Here is a 17,734-nt window from a genome sequence, read left to right as displayed (position 1 = left end):
ATCACTTATTAATTAAATAATTCTCTTTTCACAATATTACTCGACCTTTTATTCAAACTCACACACACAGGTTATATGCTTGGAAACAGTATCAAATAAATCATCTCCACTTATCTACCTGACGGGGCTGGCGCACAAAAAGCCTACAGAACTCACGAGTGTTCCTTACCCGCCTACGGACAGCAGTCCTGGTCTGATCCATGCTGGTAGTCTGTTGTGATATGATATATAAAAGCAAGGGTGAGCATTATAGCTCAGCAAGGTATATATCCCCATAATTAAGTATGTAAGGATAAATAAAACCAATAATTATACTTTGTATCTCCAAAGCAATCTGAAAGTTTATATGCTTGTCAAATTTATAATATTCTCAAAATCAACTACAATAGTATAACCACTGGATACTTGTATTCATCTCTTTCTCAAAATTATTTTATACTCGTACTCGTTTTGTTTCAAAATCTCAAGATGTTACTCGAACCAAGATTCTCAAATGGGTGTGATATATATTCATCAACATCCCAATTTAAAACTCAGCCTTATTGGCAGATTTCTCAAATGGATTTGATATATAATTATCAATATCCTTGTTTAAAACTCAGCCTTATCGGCTCTCTGTTATATATTTCACAACAGTTTTTCCAAAATGGAAGAAAGGGACTATACTGGAATAAACCACGTACCGGTGATCAGCCGAGTACGAAATTTTCTCTACTAGTAGAAGGAATACAAACCTAGCCGCCTTTGGGCTCATCAAGACACTACACGGTGGTTGCCCATTGCCGTGCAAGTCCGAAAGTCAAAGGTCACATAGACCATATAACCGTACAATGCGCCACTCCGCGCTTGCATAATGCGCCACTCCGCGCCTGGTCACTGCCCGATACCACTCCGTGCCGGGCAGGCCACATTCCAGTCCCAAAACAATTATATCTTTTGCTCAAAATCCTTTTTCGAAGGAATAGGTCGTTAAAAGTTGACCTTTAAATAAGATGATTTATTCATCACTTTTAACTCAATTGATCTTTGGGAGTTGTCAGAGTTTTGAATTTAAAATCATTTTCAAATCCCTATCTGTAGTAGGGTGACACATATATTACTCACTTGTTCTTTATTGAACGAGGAAGCAAAACTCTTATGCTTCTAGACTAAGTTCCCTAAGGTTTTGATACGTTTCAAATGATTAATCTCTTTCAAGAGTTTTGAATAATTTAGAAAGTACCTTTGGGAACCATGTCTATTTTTAAATAAGTTTTTAGAAGTCCGAAGATATTAAATATCTAAGGTCTCATAATAATTTAAGAGGGATTCAATGAATTGATAAAATCTTATAAATAAAACATCTTTGTATAAGGTTCAATGAATTGATAAAAAGCTTATATATAAAATATCTCTGAATATGGTTCAATGAATTGATAAAATCTTAAGTACAAAGTATTTCTAATTAAGGTTCAATGAATTAATAAAAAAAAATCTTAAATACAAAATATCTCTGAATAAGGTCCAATGAATGGAGGCACCTTAATCAAATAATCAAAACAGGATTTGGTATCCTATAATTGCTCTTTGAATAGTTAAATCTTTATTAAATAACGTGAAATGATTTATAAACTATTCAGTATATTTTTAAATACTTTATGGATATTTAATAATCCCTTAAGTATCGCTTTATAAAATAATCAATCGAGTAAGGGTGTCCCTTAAATGAATAAACCAATATTTCTCGAAGTTTAAGTCAAAATCTCAATCATTCGCTTGATATATAAATTACGCGAACGTACTTTATTTATCGAAATAGAAATCTTTCGCGTTCGGCTCTCTCCGAAATTAAACCGTTATTAAAATATTTCCGACTCCCATTATCCTATATTATATTTGAAATACGTTTCAATTTCTCATACTCGTGTAAAATGAAATTTATTTTCGTAAACAATCGCATAATTCGTATGCATTGATATCATAGAGAAGCATATATATTTGAACAGTAAATCATGCCATCAATATCACAACAGTATATATATAGCATGGATAGTATGAGATAGGGTTTCGAAAACTTGCCTCGAGTAATCGAAGTGGTATGGTATCTAGTGTTTGGTTGGCGATCTATAAACAAGAACCAATGGTCTAAGTTAGTACGCGATTAACGTCTCGCTTTTATTAAGCAACTTTCGCAACTACTCAAGTATAACGAATCTCCGATCGTCATATTCTCAACACTTATATTCTCACTTTATAACATGGTCGAGTTTTGAAATCGATCGTTCGCTTTAGAAAGTCCTTTTCGAGTTTTAAGCTTGAACGTGAGAAAACGCGCGTCAAAACTAGGTTTTTATGCGTTTCTCGCTTGCACTCGCTTTATCAAAACATTTTTATAAAATCGAAAAATTAATATTATCTCAAAATTCTTTTTGGACAGTCTTCTCTACTGTCATATCCATTTTTCATAATTTTTCCAGAATCTCGAAATTATTTTAAGTCCTTCAAAATCACCATGCAAGTGGACTTAAGTGCAGTAGGCAAATCACAGAAATGTTTTACACTAAAACGACCATAACTCCTAAACCGTAAATCTCCTCATGATGATCTACACATGTATAGAAACTACAAAACAAGATCTATCTGTTCATGGCCAGTGGTTTTCAAATTTTAACCATTTTCATGGCCGAATGTCCTGCAGAAAACAGATCAAGTGCACGAATGCCCAAACTCAATTTCTACTACTTGATCTTAACACAATCACTACCTATAACCATCATAAACACAAGTACTTCTCAAGATCCACCCACATGAACCTTGTATGCTCTATCTAGTACCACATACATGGAATACAACTCAACATCTCAAGCCTTTAGCAAGAACATAATCAATACAAACTCAAACAAACACAATCCTTTGGATCTTAACACTACAACAAACATAACTCTTAAATCCAACCATAAAACCTTAAAGGGTTGAAACTTATACCTTCTTGGACACTAGAAAGGTTAGTGCTAGGATTATTGAGGCTTGGTTTGCTTAGAAAACACTTAGAAGGGCTAGCTCCTTAAGAAACAAAACCAAGAAACAAGTTAGAATTTCGGAGTTACATTTCAGCACCTCATTCAAACATTTTTATAAAATTCAAAAAAAATAATTTGAGGCTGAAATTTGGTACGAAGCTTACCCATGATATAGAGAAGATATGGTAAAAATTTCATGATATTGGAATGAGTATATTTTGAGTTATGAATTTTTCTTTCTCCCTTGCTCAGAAAATCCGAACTGCTGGAATGAAAAATGGGAGAGCTTTAAGTGAGGGAAAAGGGGTTGTTTTCTTTTGTGGCTAAAGTGTGGGAGTGTATAATGAATATATGGGATGTATGCAGCAGATTTGACAATAATTTGGCAAAGGTATGGGTTGGTTTGATTGTGTGGTGAAGTGAGAAAAGGGAGAAGTATGGCTTGTGTACTTGTTTGTCTCCCATCACTATTCAACACTATTCCACTAACTATTCTAGTTACTTCTAATCATCTAGTTACACTCCTAACTACTAGCTAGGACTTGGTTATGCATGGCCAACTTGCATGGGATTTAATTTCTCATTCGTTTATTTATCGTAAACGCAATCGTCGTTCCATTCCGATAGTTTCCACGTATAACGACTTATTTCGTAGCGATTTCTTTTATCGCTTATAATCCTATAACCAATTCCATTCCTTCTCTTGATCATAGAAACACCTTGATATATTATTTATTTCATGTAGTATTCCCGGTTCTACGCCATTCTTTACGGATACGAAAACACGTAGTATAATTGTGAATCTTCGAATTCCGTTGGCTTTTACATTCACTTATTTTCCTCGATAAACAAGAATATGATCTCGAATTCTCAAAATTCCACTATTCATTTTATGATGACCCCCATACGTATTACTTAATTAGCTCAAGTTACTATTCACAGAAGTTTTAAAATATTACAAAAATCAGGGTTCTTACAAGTTCTTTGTAACAGAGTTTATTGTGTTGCATAAAATCCTTGTTCTGTTACTTGAGTTCTTATATTCGATTTGATTGTAGTAAACACTGTATTCAACCCCCTTCTACAGTGTGTGTGACCTAACAAGTGGTATCAGAACATATCTGTTAACACACAAATAGTTTAAGATCCAAAAACAAATATGTCTGAAGAAGAAACTCCAACCAAGCCCACCAAAACTGAAGAAACTCCAAAAACCATAACCCACAGTCGATATGAGACTATTAGGGTTCCCATGTTGAAGCCTTCTGAGTATCCCATATGGAAAGTGAAGATGGCTATGTTTCTGGAAGCTACAGATCCAGAATATCTTGACAGGATTAATGAAGGACCACATATGCCAACCAAACTCTCTATGGAAGTTGCAGGTCAGCCAGCAAAGTCTGTACCAAAGGAGAAAAGTGACTACACAGCTAAAGATATTTCATCGATTGCCAAGGATGCAAAGGTAAGACACTTGCTGTATAGTACCATTGATAATGTCATGTCAAACAGGGTAATCCAATGCAAGACTGCAAAGGAGATATGGGATGCTTTGGAAACAAGGTGTCAGGGAACTGATGCAATCAAGAAGAACAGGAGGACTATACTCACTCAAGAGTATGAGCACTTTGACTCAAAGCCTGATGAGTCATTAACTAGTTTATATGACATATTTATGAAACTCTTGAATGACCTGTCACTAGTAGACAAGGAATATGATCTTGAAGATTCAAATCTTAAATTCCTGCTAGCTCTTCCTGAAAGATGGGATTTGAAGGCCACAATAATAAGATACAACTATGCTCTTGAGGAAACAACTCTTGATGAAATTTATGGGATGCTCAAGACTCATGAACTTGAGATGGAACAAAGAAGCAAGAGGAATGGGAGAAATTCAAAGATAGTTGCTCTTGAGGCTGAGGAGGAAATCCCCAAAGTTGCTGCCTCAAGAAAAGGCAAGGGAAAGGCTCTCATCCCAAAGTCTGATACTGAGTCATCAAGTTCTGATAGTGATGATGACTCAAAAACTGAAAGTTTACCTGAGATGGACCCTGATGAAGAAATGATGAAGCTGTGTGCTCTAATGGTGAAAGGAATTACAAAGATTGCATACAGGAAATTCAGGAGAGGAAAGAAGTCTTCCAGGAAAGGTGCAAGTTCTGATAAGAAAGGTTTCAGAAAATCTGAAGGAAAAGGAGGAAAGTCTGAAAGAGGAGATCACTCAAATGTCAAATGCTACAACTGTGGAGAGAAAGACCACATATCTCCTGATTGCAGAAAAGGGAAGAGTGACAAAGGCAAGGCTCTTGTCACAAAGAAGAAAAGCTGGTCAGATGCTTCAGATTCTGAGGATGAGGAAAACTATGCCTTGATGGTAAATGCTGATATACTGCTGAGTTAAAGGTACCTCAAACTACTTATGCCTTTCATACTGATGATATTACTGAGTTGAGATTACATCTTAAAACCATGTTTATTAGTTACATAGATCAAACTTTAACATGTGAAAGATTAACTTCTGAAAATCTTACTTTTAAAAAGAGGAATTACTATTTAGAAAAAGAGTTAGTCAAGTTCCACCAAGCTCAGAAAGATAGAGATGATGCCTTTTATGTTAGGGATGAAGTGCTAAAAATGAATGAATCTCTAAAAACTGAGTTAGAAAAGGAAAGAGAGATTATCAGGACTTGGACTAACTCTGGTAGAGCAACTCAGGATATTCTTAATAGTGGAAACTGGAAAGAGGGCTTAGGTTATGGAGATGATAAGAACAGTAAGGGAACTGTAGAAATTGAGTCTATAGTTGTTAAACAAAAACCAAAGGTAAATCCTGTTAAGTTTGTAACTGCAAAGTCTGATATTGAGAAATCAGAAGTTAAGGAGAAATTAACTTTTGACAAACCAAATCAGGATAAGCCAACTGAAGTTAACATAGGCTTAATGACAAGGAAGCAGCTTAAGCATAAGCTGAAAGAAGTTAAAAATGTAAACGAGGTAGAACCACCTAGGAAAAATAGGAATGGAAAGGAAGGTGTGAATAAAAGTAACAATTATAAGCCTGTTCTTAATGCTCCTAGAAAGAAATGTCATAACTGTGGAAATTCTAATCATCTGGCTTCTTTTTGCAGGAAAATTAAGAATATAAACTCCTTACCTTCAAAATCAGGAGTTAAGAGTCAGTCTGTTAGATATAAGCCACAAAATCCTTGTTTTCATTGTGATAGTTTATGGCATTCCATTTATACTTGTAAGTAATATAATAGTTTGTACTATGATTATTATCAAATAAAACCTTCTTTGAAGAAAGTTAGTATTATTCCTTCTAGTGTAAGTTCTGATGCAAAGTCTGATATTGTAAATTCTGATATGAGAAATGTTAACATAAACTTTGATGGTAAATCCGCTGCAAATGTTAACAAACTTAATAAGGCCAAAGGATCCAAGAAAGTCTGGGTCCTTAGAACTAATCATTAGTGATCTTTGTGATTGCAGGGCAACAGGTTGAACATCCTAGTTTTGGACAGTGGATGTTCAGGACATATGACTGGAAATAAAGCCATGCTATCAGACTTTGTGGAGAAAGTTGGCCCAGGTGTTTCTTATGGAGATGGCAACATGGGAAAAACTCTGGGATATGGCAATATCAATTTTGGGAATGTCATCATTGAAAAAGTAGCTCTGGTCTCAGGGCTTAAACACAATCTGCTGATTGTGAGTCAAATCTGTGACAGAGGTTATCATGTGGATTTCTTTGAAGAAAATTGTGAAGTTGTAAGTAAATCTAAAGGCAAAATTGTTCTGAAGGGATACAGACATGGTAACATTTACGAAGCCAAGCTTTCAACAAGTTCTGATGGTTCTATAATTTGTCTATTAAGTAGAGCATCAATTGAAGAAAGCTGGAATTGGCACAAGAAACTCTCTCATTTAAATTTTAACAATATAAATGAACTTGTCAAGAAAGATCTTGTGAGAGGACTTCCAAAATCAGTGTTTGCTCCTGATGGCCTTTGTGATTCATGTCAAAAGGCAAAACAAAGAAAATCTTCATTCAAGAGCAAGACTGAATCTTCAATTCTTGAGCCTTATCACCTACTACATGTTGATCTATTTGGTCCAGTGAATGTCATGTCTATTACAAAGAAGAAATATTATATGGTCATAGTGGATGAGTTCACCAGATACACATGGGTGTATTTCTTGCACACAAAAAGTGAAACTGCATCTATCTTGATTGATCATGTCAAACAACTGGATAAATTGGTCAAAGACTCTACGAAGATCATAATAAGTGATAATGGCACTGAGTTCAAGAATTTGATCATGGAAGAGTTTTGCAAAGACCAAGGAATTAAGCAGGAATTCTCTGCTCCTGGAACTCCACAACAAAATGGAGTTGTTGAAAGAAAGAATAGAACTCTTATTGAAGCTGCACGAACTATTCTTGATGAAGCAAAGTTACCAACCTATTTTTGGGCTGAAGCTGTGCAGACTGCTTGTTTTACTCAGAATGCAACACTTATCAACAAGCATGGAAAGACACCATATGAGATGGTGAAGAAAAAGAAGCCAAATCTGAAGTACTTTCATGTATTTGGATGCAAGTGTTTTGTTCTTAAGACTCATCCTGAACATCTATCCAAATTTGATCTAAAAGCTGATGAAGGAATTTTTGTTGGATATCCACTGTCCACAAAAGCCTTCAGAGTCTAAAATTTAAGAACAAGGGTTGTCATGGAATCTATCAATGTCTCTTTTGATAATAAGAAGATTACTGGACTTGAAGATTTCAATGATCATGAACAGCTAAGATTTGAGAATGAAATTTTAAATTCTGATTCTTTAAATCCTGATACTGCAAACTCTGATGGGTTAAACTCTAATGGATTAAACTCTGATGTTAATGAAACTGTGGTGACTATGTCAAAGGAAAATGCACCTGTGTAGGGGGAGCATATTGAAGATCCAACCACATCTCAAGAAGCATCAGAACATAGAACAGGCTTTTCAAGTTCTGATTCATCAAGTTCTGATTGGCCAAGTTCTGATAATTCTGGAAACTCAAATTCTGAAGGATCCAACTCAGAGAGCATAATTTCAGGGGGAGCATCAGAAAATGTTGATGGAGACAGCATGGATCATTGGGGAGCATCCAGTTCTAGAGATAATCTTCCATCTGCAAGGAAGTGGACTAAAGCACATAAACCTGACTTGATTATTGGATGTAATGCCCCCAAATCCGGGGTCAGAGGATTTGGTCATCATGATGAAACCTCAATTCAAATTAATCTGTTTAATCAATAAATAAATTTCAGCGGAAGATATTTATCATTTATGACCCTAAACTAATCCAAGATCTTTTAAGGTTACAGTTCTAGAAACAAGATATCCAAATTCCATAAATAAATTTTTCACTTTCTTTTGAAACTCTTTTCAACAATAAATTCCAACTCAAAACTAAACCCACTAGTATAACTTCGAAATGAAGTATACTAGGCCCAAATAAAATATACAACTATAATATAATATAATATAAATAACTTTATACAATAAAACTTACACTAGCCCGCAAACCCTGGACCAACCACCTTCCAAGAGCTTCTTCTTTGCTTCCTTGAATTACGCAGCTAAACAGCGCAAGCTAATCCTCACTGGAGGTTAAATTTGAAAACAGGCAAGTATGAGTGAAAGAAATGCTCAGCAAGATCATTATGACATATAGGGTCGTTTTGATATAAAACCAACATCTGCATTAGAGCAGAATATTTAAAATTATAATTGCTGAATCATAAAATTTTAGTTGAGGAATACCAGAATTGATTCCTTAATTGTATTCAAAACCATTTTGACATTTTTGAGCGAAATGCTTCAGCAATACTTTGAATCTTGATGAGAATAAAACTCATAAAACAGTGTTTACGGAAATATCGTAAACCACAATAACATGAAACAATGATTATGGATTGAATCATAAACTTTACTCAAAACCGAACTCTTGAAATTAATACTTATTTTGCTGTCATATCAAATTAGATATCAATACGAACTTTGATGCTCACAACACCCATACTGAAGTCAACATCAATCATCTATACTAATACCACCTTTGATATTTAACAACAACGTAAGTAGCAGCATAAATCAGAATATGAGTCAAAACCACAATTCACTTTTAATCCAAAACAGAATCAGTTGATAAATCATTTATTCTATGAATATCAAAAACGATATGATAATTTAGATTGGGATCATCCTCCGACGGACGTACTATCACATGCTGATCAGCCCGTGTGATAGCACAAGGTCATGATTCGTAGAAACGTGACCCCAAAAACACGAGTACTCAAACAAAAGGCAATATACCTGCCTGTGGCAAAAATTGTGTCATAATATTCCATATGGAACTTAGAAATAGCCCTCCGGTGGACATTCCGTCCCGGTCACTTACGCAATTATGATCCAATCTTAAAACCTTTTATTGAAATGGGGTCATAATACTCGACACCCGAAATAATTTTATTCCCCCAATTCTTGGGTAGGAATATTCGCAATCAAATCACTTTTCTCAAAATCCAAAACACTTATAAATCCAATAATTGGATAAGTAAAATCACTTGACTATTCTGAACAAAGAATAGCAGATGAGTATTTGCATAAACAGAATTATTTAATTCAACGATATGTAAAACATTTATCGATTCTAAACTGAGAATAGGGAAAGCAATACTTGCATGATAAAATTTAAAATAAATATCACTTGAACAATAAGTGATGATAGGGATACTTGCCTTTGAGTTTTAGTAGTTAGTCACACTCGCAAAGACGCAACTATTCTGACATTCTGTCTCAAAGCATCTTCGTCTTTCTTTTCAACACTTTACTGATATGCTGCTCCTGCGATTGCTAGAAGCCAGTTATCCAATACTATTCCATCTCACTCTTTATCCAACATCTTGTCCTGATCACTCGAATGATCCGTATCTATAATTAAAAGATATAGCTTTAATCGTCTAAACGATAATAACTCGACAAGCTGCGCGTCAAAACCCTAATGTCTACCCATACGATAGCCCACACATAAAGGAAATAGTCAAACACCAAACTCTTGACCCACGTACACACGTAATTCACATAACATATAAACACATAACTCACGTATCACATAATTCATATCACACATGCCTCGGTTCGTCAAAAGGTTCGACTCGGTACTTTAAGAATTTAAAACGGGTCAAATATGATTTATTGATCAATAATCGACTCAGAATGATTAACAAATCAAATGACCTTGCAATACAAAAGAAATTAGGTCTCAAAAGTATTTTTATTGAAAGCGGAATATTTTTCTGAGTCTAGAGGCGCTCGTTTCGTATTAAACGGACGAACGGTTTATTTATTATAAATTTTTGAACATTTTTCGGAATTTTTAAATCATAAGAAATAATTAACTCGAATTAAATAATCAATTAAAATTCATTAACTAAATAATTTGGATTTATTTTCAAATAATAATAAAAATAATAATCTTCAGAACTAAAAATAATATTTTCTTGGAAATCGGACAGCGCCTCCTCTATTTCTCGGAGTGCCAGTCGATATCATATCGACACAACCAACAACAATCAACACAATAATTTATATTTACGCGTATAAACACTCCAGAAATGAATAACACGGTCAAAAATGACTTCTACACCCACTTCTAAAAATTACGAAATAAATATATAAACACTAACATGCTATAATATACCCAAAATATAAAATCAGAATCTCGGAATCCTTACCCAAAATAAATTCTGGTCACTCCAAAGAGAATATCTGATGTCCGGAAAATATCTTCAGAAAAATCCGAAATTAATATCCATAGATATACATACACTGACATGCCATGTGGAGTAATCAAAATCGTCAAACTCCTTTTGTACATCTTGAGAATAAATTAAAACAGAAATATAACGGAAATATACCCCACAAATTATCTCCTCAAAATCTTGCAAAATATATACCTATGCGTAGGTATCGAAGCGCTGATCGTTTATATATATAATAATTGAAATTTGGATGTACGGTTGAGAAGATATGAATTTTTGAAAATTAAAAGTAAATAAATAATAAGAGAGAAAAAGAGACAGAGAGAAGGGAGAGGGAACTCGGGGGAAGGAAAGGAAATGAGGGGAGGGGGTAAAGGGGGTTAGGTGGCAGGGCAGGGGGTGGGGGTGCAGGTGGGTAGTTTTAAGATTTTATTCTTTTATTTTTTTTACAACACCAACACGTAGCACAGGGTTTCGGGTAGGCTGCCATGCGTCCTTTCTGTAATTACAAGTCTAATTTTGTCCCGAAATTTATGATTTAATGAGCAGACTTATGGGTAGAATTAATCCAAAAATTACCAAATAAGTTTTAAAATTCTCGGAATAATTAAAAACTAATAACATAAAATTTTCATAATTTTTGAATCATTTTTGACTCGCTCGCTATACCCGCATTACATAATTTAACGAACCGAGTTGCACTTGAAACAAATTCAGAAAATCACGAAAATAGTCTTAAAATGTTACAAATATCCCAAAGTTTATAAAAACATAAATTTCGAAATTTTAAAACATTTTTTGAAATGCAATTTATACCCGCTTTTAATAATTAAACGATTCAACGCGCGGGTAAAATTAATCTCAAAAATTCCCAAAATAATTTTATAATTCTCAGAATATTCCAAACTTAAATAAATATGAGTTTCATAATTTTTGAAGAATTTTGGAATTAAATACGGATTTTACGAATAAATGAAATTAGAAAATCATACAGGGCTAAATAATTGATGAAATATTGATTTATAAATTTTATAAAATCCCAAAAATAATTATTATAATTATAAAGTCATAAAAATAATTTTAAAGATAATTTAAATATTTATAAAAATAAATTTTCAATAAAAGCAGTTTTAAAGATAAACAAAATGATACGACTCAGTAATTAATAATACAAATAATCTTCAATCACAACTGAGTCCCACACAATTAATATTACATACAACACATAGCTGACAGAATATCCACTCAATCAAAACGAACTCAATTTACCGATATTAATAAAATGATCGGCTTTCAAATAAACTTTGAAAATAATACATTTAAGTAAATATTTTTAGAAATTAACAAGGATCGATATAACACTTAACAATTAGCACATTACCATTTAATAACCCCAACTCGACAAACGAGAATAAAGTATCCACCATTTTATTCCTTCCTAATCAGAAAATCACCTAAGCATATTCAAATAATAATAATAGTTCTGAAAAATATGGGATATCACATTGGAGATCCTAAAGCAGGTATAAGAACTAGAACAGCAACATCAAATGAATGTTTCTATCACTCTTTTCTTTCTCAGATTAACCAAAGAAAGTGGAAGAAGCTCTTCAAGATGCTGATTGGGTGCAAGCAATGCAGGAAGAGTTAAATGAATTTGAAAGAAATAAAGTCTGGACCCTAGTGCCAAGACCAAATAATAGATCAGATGTTGGTTGTTAAGGCGAAAACACGCGCTAATATTCACGTAAGTATACGCGTTCGCAAGTAGTATAAGATATAAATCAGATTCGTTCCCACAGAGACTGGTTTAGGTTAAGTTCAATTTATGCACCTATGCAATAATGTATGGTTATCGCTCAATGCTAAGACAAATAACAAATTGGGTTTTTATTAAACTAAGAGATTATACTAAATAACATTAACTAAGAGAATTGAGGTTGAATTACTATATATGACAAACATGGGATTCTAACTTCATTACTACTTCATTCAATAGCCTTATTGTTCTTAACCTTGGCATGTGATGGTGATGACACTAATCAGATAACACGAAACTGATAAACGCCAACTTTCATTGCATGAGTACCATTCTACCAGACATCCACAAAAGAGATAGAAGCTGAATAGGCACCAATTATATTGAGACCCTATATGTCTATAGAATTTGACAACATAACGGTTTAAGCACAAGTTATCTATCTTGATTACATAGGGCAAGTAAAACGGTGAGAGTTACCTACGAATCATGCATACACATACATGAACCTATGCTAGCATGGCAAGTTCTAAACCTCTATATTCATTGTCGCTTCAACAGATATTAACACGCTATCTTATATGTTAGCTACGCACATAAGACGAATAAGCACAACCAATACTAGGATATCAATCAATCACCACACACCAAGATATCGAAACAATTAACTATTGAAATCCATAAGTAAATCCGCTAGAATCCCATGACAACGATTAGCCCATAATCGAACTCATCGTCACCATGGGTTCCAATAAAAGCATGGTATAAAACAAGGTCTTAATAAACTAAATAATAATCAAAGTACGAATAAACGAGATCTAGGTTCAACAAGAACGAAAACGAGCATCCAAAGTTACAACTAATTCAAAGAATCACAAGTTGAAAACAAGATCTTCTTTTTCGAAGTTGTTCTGTGCTTCTAAGACTTCTCCTTGGTATCCCAATCTTCCCGGATGATGAAAACCCTTTTTTTAAGTATATATACGCCCCTAGTGGACCTGGACCCTTAAAATCGTCAAATTCCACTCAAAAAAGGCTTTTTCAGCGAAATCAGCGACCAGCCGCGCCCTGAGTGGCCGCTCAGCTCTCCTGAGCGGGCTCTCAGCTCTCTGAGCGGGCGCTCAGCTACTGACTGGAAAAATATTCTGATGAATCTTGTTTTGACCATAACTTGAGTTCTACTCGTCAGAATTAGGCGATTCAACTGCCCACGCGAAGCTATTGAGATTCTCTACAACTTGAAAATGGCCTTGGCTTCCAATTCTGATCACTTTTCATAATATTTCCTTTAAAAGCTCTTTTCTTCATTTAACTGATACCTGAAATGCAATAACACAAAAACACATCAAAATATCAACAACTTGAGTCCAAAACACCAATTTAAGCTTGTAATAAAGCATTATAAGTGGATATAAAATCCACTTATCACACCCCCAAACTTGAATCGATGCTTATCCTCAAGCATAAACAGACTCAAAACTACAAAACAAACCTAATGCATGAATGCAACTATGTGAATGCAACTAAATGATAATGCAATCGATTCCCTCAGAATAACCATAACCAAATGAATAAACCAATGCCTCTAAAAATGCAATAACTTGAAACAGAGTTCGAATAAATCCCACAAACCAACTCACAAACCAGAAACGTGTGTGTGTGGATGCTTAACAGATATACTCTTGATACTAGATCAATAACCATAACTTATCTATCATCGAAACAATCAAAAGTTTATAAACAGAATAGACAATAAACGCATTATGACTCACAACACCTCCTTTCTACTAGAGTTATACAAGGATTCACACTATTATTGAACACATAGCAAAGATGCTTATTTGATCGTGCAATGAATGAGGTCCCAAAAGACTTATACAATAATACCCATGTAGCGAGCGTTAGGTTAGTGGATCCCAGACTATAAAAGCCTTAGGTCACTAGGCACAAATTCCCCTAAAACTTAATAACCCGAGTATTAAAGAGCTCACTCTTGATCAATTATGCATAAACACATACTTTTTCTTTCTTTTTTTTTCTTTTTTTTTCTCTTTTCTTTTTTTTCAACAATTTCTGAATAAGTGCGTTTCGCTCCATCTCATTCAACCCTAGACTACTCATAAAAATATGAGCCGGCTACTAGCCATTTGACACCTAGCCTTACAACAACTAGCAATGAAATCCAAGTTTTTCTCCAGATAAAAAGAATCAGTATTTTTACGTCACTACGAGAATATCATAAATTCTAAATATAACCAAGTGATTAAATCTCAACAACAAACAAGTATGATCATGATCTAGATCAAAAGCAACCCTATAAGACTTTGTGAAAATATTTGTTTCTGGCATGCAAATCAATTCATTAAGACTTAAACATTCCTCTATTCGTCATCACCGCACTGAAATCAACATCAACTTATCAAATATCATAGTTCATCTTAAGGGATCATGCTAAATATGCATGCAAATGCAACTATATGAAATCACATAAAAACAAACAAATATGTCCTAAATGAACAATCATACAAAAATATGAATGAACTACAACTAAACATGCAATATGAATCTATATGAATCTATATGGACACACACACTACTAATCCTTACATTATCACCTCCAAACTTAAAATTTTCAATGTCCTTATTGAAGGTAATAATAAGGATTTCAGGCATACCTAGTCGTCGGAAAGATCACCCTCTTCGGGTGGAGGATCAGGTGGCCAATCAACGTCGCCACTAGCGTCTCGAACAACAGTACCAAAAGCATGTGTCAAATCTGTAGCAAAATGATGGTGAATGTCGTGCATGGCCTCCATACACCTAGTTACTCGCCTGTACTGCTCATCACCAACACCAATCCTATCAACTACCTGCTGCACATGAGAAGAACCCTCTATAGGCACTAGAGGATCCGTTCGGCTACCCTCTACATCATCAAAGATATATCCCAACCCCTTGTCAGGGGGTGCACCTAAGAATGACTAACTCAAGTGATTTGGTTGTCGGTTGAACTCAAGTATGGGAGCTTCTTGAGTAAATGGTTCAAAACGCTCCTGAGAAATTTTCAGCTCTGCTAACCCAAGAGAATCGAATGGCATATCCAACTTCTTCTCCCACGGTGGTGCATTCAAAACCTGCAGTTGCTCTACTCCTCCTTCATCTTCAAAAACTGAGTCGACCCGCTCTATTTTAAAGCACTCTTTTTTTCTGTGGGTAACTTTATTGCCTTGAACACATTAAAAGTGACCTTTTGATCGTAAACCTTCATCGAAAGCTCTCCTTTTTGCACATCGATCATAGTTCGGCCTGTAGCCAAGAATGGTCTTCCCAAGATAATGGGAATCTTCTTATCTTCCTCGAAATCAAGAATTACAAAGTCAGCAGGGAAGAAGAGTTTATCCACCTTGACCAAGACATCCTCCACTATACCTCGTGGATAAGCGATGGAACGGTCAGCTAGTTGCAATGACATGTATGTTGGTTTCGGATCAGGCAGACCAAGCTTCTTGAAGATAGATAAGGGCATCAGATTGATGCTAGCTCCTAAATCACATAAACACTTGTCGAACGACAAGTTTTCGATGGTGCAAGGAATAGTGAAGCTTCCAGGATCTTTAAGCTTCGGAGGCAACTTCTGTTACAGCACAGCAATGCATTCCTCCATGAGAGCAACGGTCTCTAAGTCATCGAGATTCACTTTCCGAGAGAGAATACCTTTCATAAACCTCGCATAGTTAGGCATCTTTTCAAGAGCTTCAGCGAAAGGTATGTTGATATGAAGTTTCTTGAACACCTCCAGAAACTTAACAAATTGCTTATCCAGCTTTTTCTTCTGCAGCCTCTTAGGAAAAGGAGGTGGAGGATAGATCTGTTTCTCCCCTGTATTACTCTCAGGAGGAGTGTGTTCCACAGTAGTCTTCCTTGATTCCACCTCTACTTCCTTCTGCACATATTCTTCAGCCAAAACTTCAGATTCTGGAACTTGAGACTTTTCAGGCTCTTCGTCTTGCTGAACTTGAGGGCTTGCGACCTTTCCAGACCTTAAAGTGATGGCGTTCACCTGTTCTTCAACTTCCCTCTTGCCTGGATTTGTTTCTGTATCACTAGGAAGCATTCCTGGTGGCCGATTCAATAAGGCATTAGCAATTTGCCCTATTTGGTTCTCCAGAGTCTTGATGGAAATAGCCTGGCTTTGGCATATAATAGCCTGGTTTTTGCACATAAGCCGCAACTCCTCCAATTCAGATTTTTCATTCGAAGATAGACCTGCATCATGATTTTGTTGTTGAATTTGGAGTTGTTATTTTGGTGCAATTTGTTGCTAAAAACCAGGAGGGTTGAATAGCTTATTTCCAAACTGCTGGAACGGCTGTTGCATCACATTCTGATTGTTGCTCCAGCTAAAGTTAGGATGATTCCAGTTGTCAGGATGATAAGTGTCTGGAACTGGTTGCTGCGATCTCTGAAAGTTGCTCACAAACTGAGTTGAGTCACTAGATATAGCGCATTGTTCCGTCGCATGCGAACCTGCACACAGCTCACAAACACTAATTATCTTCCTAACACCATAGTTAGCCAGAGAATCGATCTTCATAGACAACGCCTTTAGTTGAGTAGTGATAGTCGTAGCTGTATCCACTTTAAGAACTCCTGCTACCTTGCCATGTGGATATCTCTGGGTTGGATACTGATATTCATTAGCAGCCATCAGTTCAATTAGATCATAAGCTTCCTTATAGCTCTTTGCCCATAATGCTCCGCCTGATGCTGCATCGAGCATGGGTCTGGACTGTGCTCCCAACCCATTATAAAAACAAGTGATGATCATCCAATCAGGAATTCCATGATGAGGACACTTCCTAAGCATCTCCTTGTAGCGCTCCCAAGCTTCACTTAGCGATTCCCCCGTTTGCTGCGCAAATTGAGTAATAGCGTTTCTCTTGCAGCTGTCTTCGCCATAGGGAAGAATTTAGTAAGGAATTTATGAGCAAGATCCTCCCAAGTAGTAATCGAACCAGCTGGTAGAGAGTGTAACCACCTCTTAGCCTTGTCCCTCAGAGAGAATGGAAACAGTCTTAGCTTAATAGCATCTTCGGAAACGCCATTGAACCTGAAGGTGTCGCAGATCTCAATAAAGTCCCTAATGTGCATATTAGGATCTTCAG

General features: G+C 35.4%; 1 long non-coding RNA gene and 1 other non-coding gene across 2 annotated transcripts; one reads left to right on the top strand and one right to left on the bottom strand.

Moving 5' to 3' along the window:
• On the bottom strand, nt 1–3,884 carry LOC141716875 (uncharacterized). The gene is made up of 4 exons (XR_012573399.1): nt 3,164–3,884; nt 2,965–3,042; nt 2,059–2,103; nt 1–211 (listed from the first exon to the last, which is right to left on the bottom strand). It is a non-coding gene; the product is annotated as an uncharacterized LOC141716875 (long non-coding RNA).
• Nucleotides 3,885–17,407: 13,523 nt separating this feature from the next.
• LOC141722116 (small nucleolar RNA R71) lies at nt 17,408–17,517 on the top strand. The gene has a single exon (XR_012575146.1). It is a non-coding gene; the product is annotated as a small nucleolar RNA R71 (small nucleolar RNA).
• Nucleotides 17,518–17,734: the final 217 nt, after the last annotated feature.

Source organism: Apium graveolens, chromosome 4 (genome assembly GCF_009905375.1).
Source record: "Apium graveolens cultivar Ventura chromosome 4, ASM990537v1, whole genome shotgun sequence".
Lineage (NCBI taxonomy): Eukaryota > Viridiplantae > Streptophyta > Magnoliopsida > Apiales > Apiaceae > Apium > Apium graveolens.
Note: the sequence above shows the minus strand (reverse complement) of the source record. Positions and strands in the feature narration are given on the sequence as shown.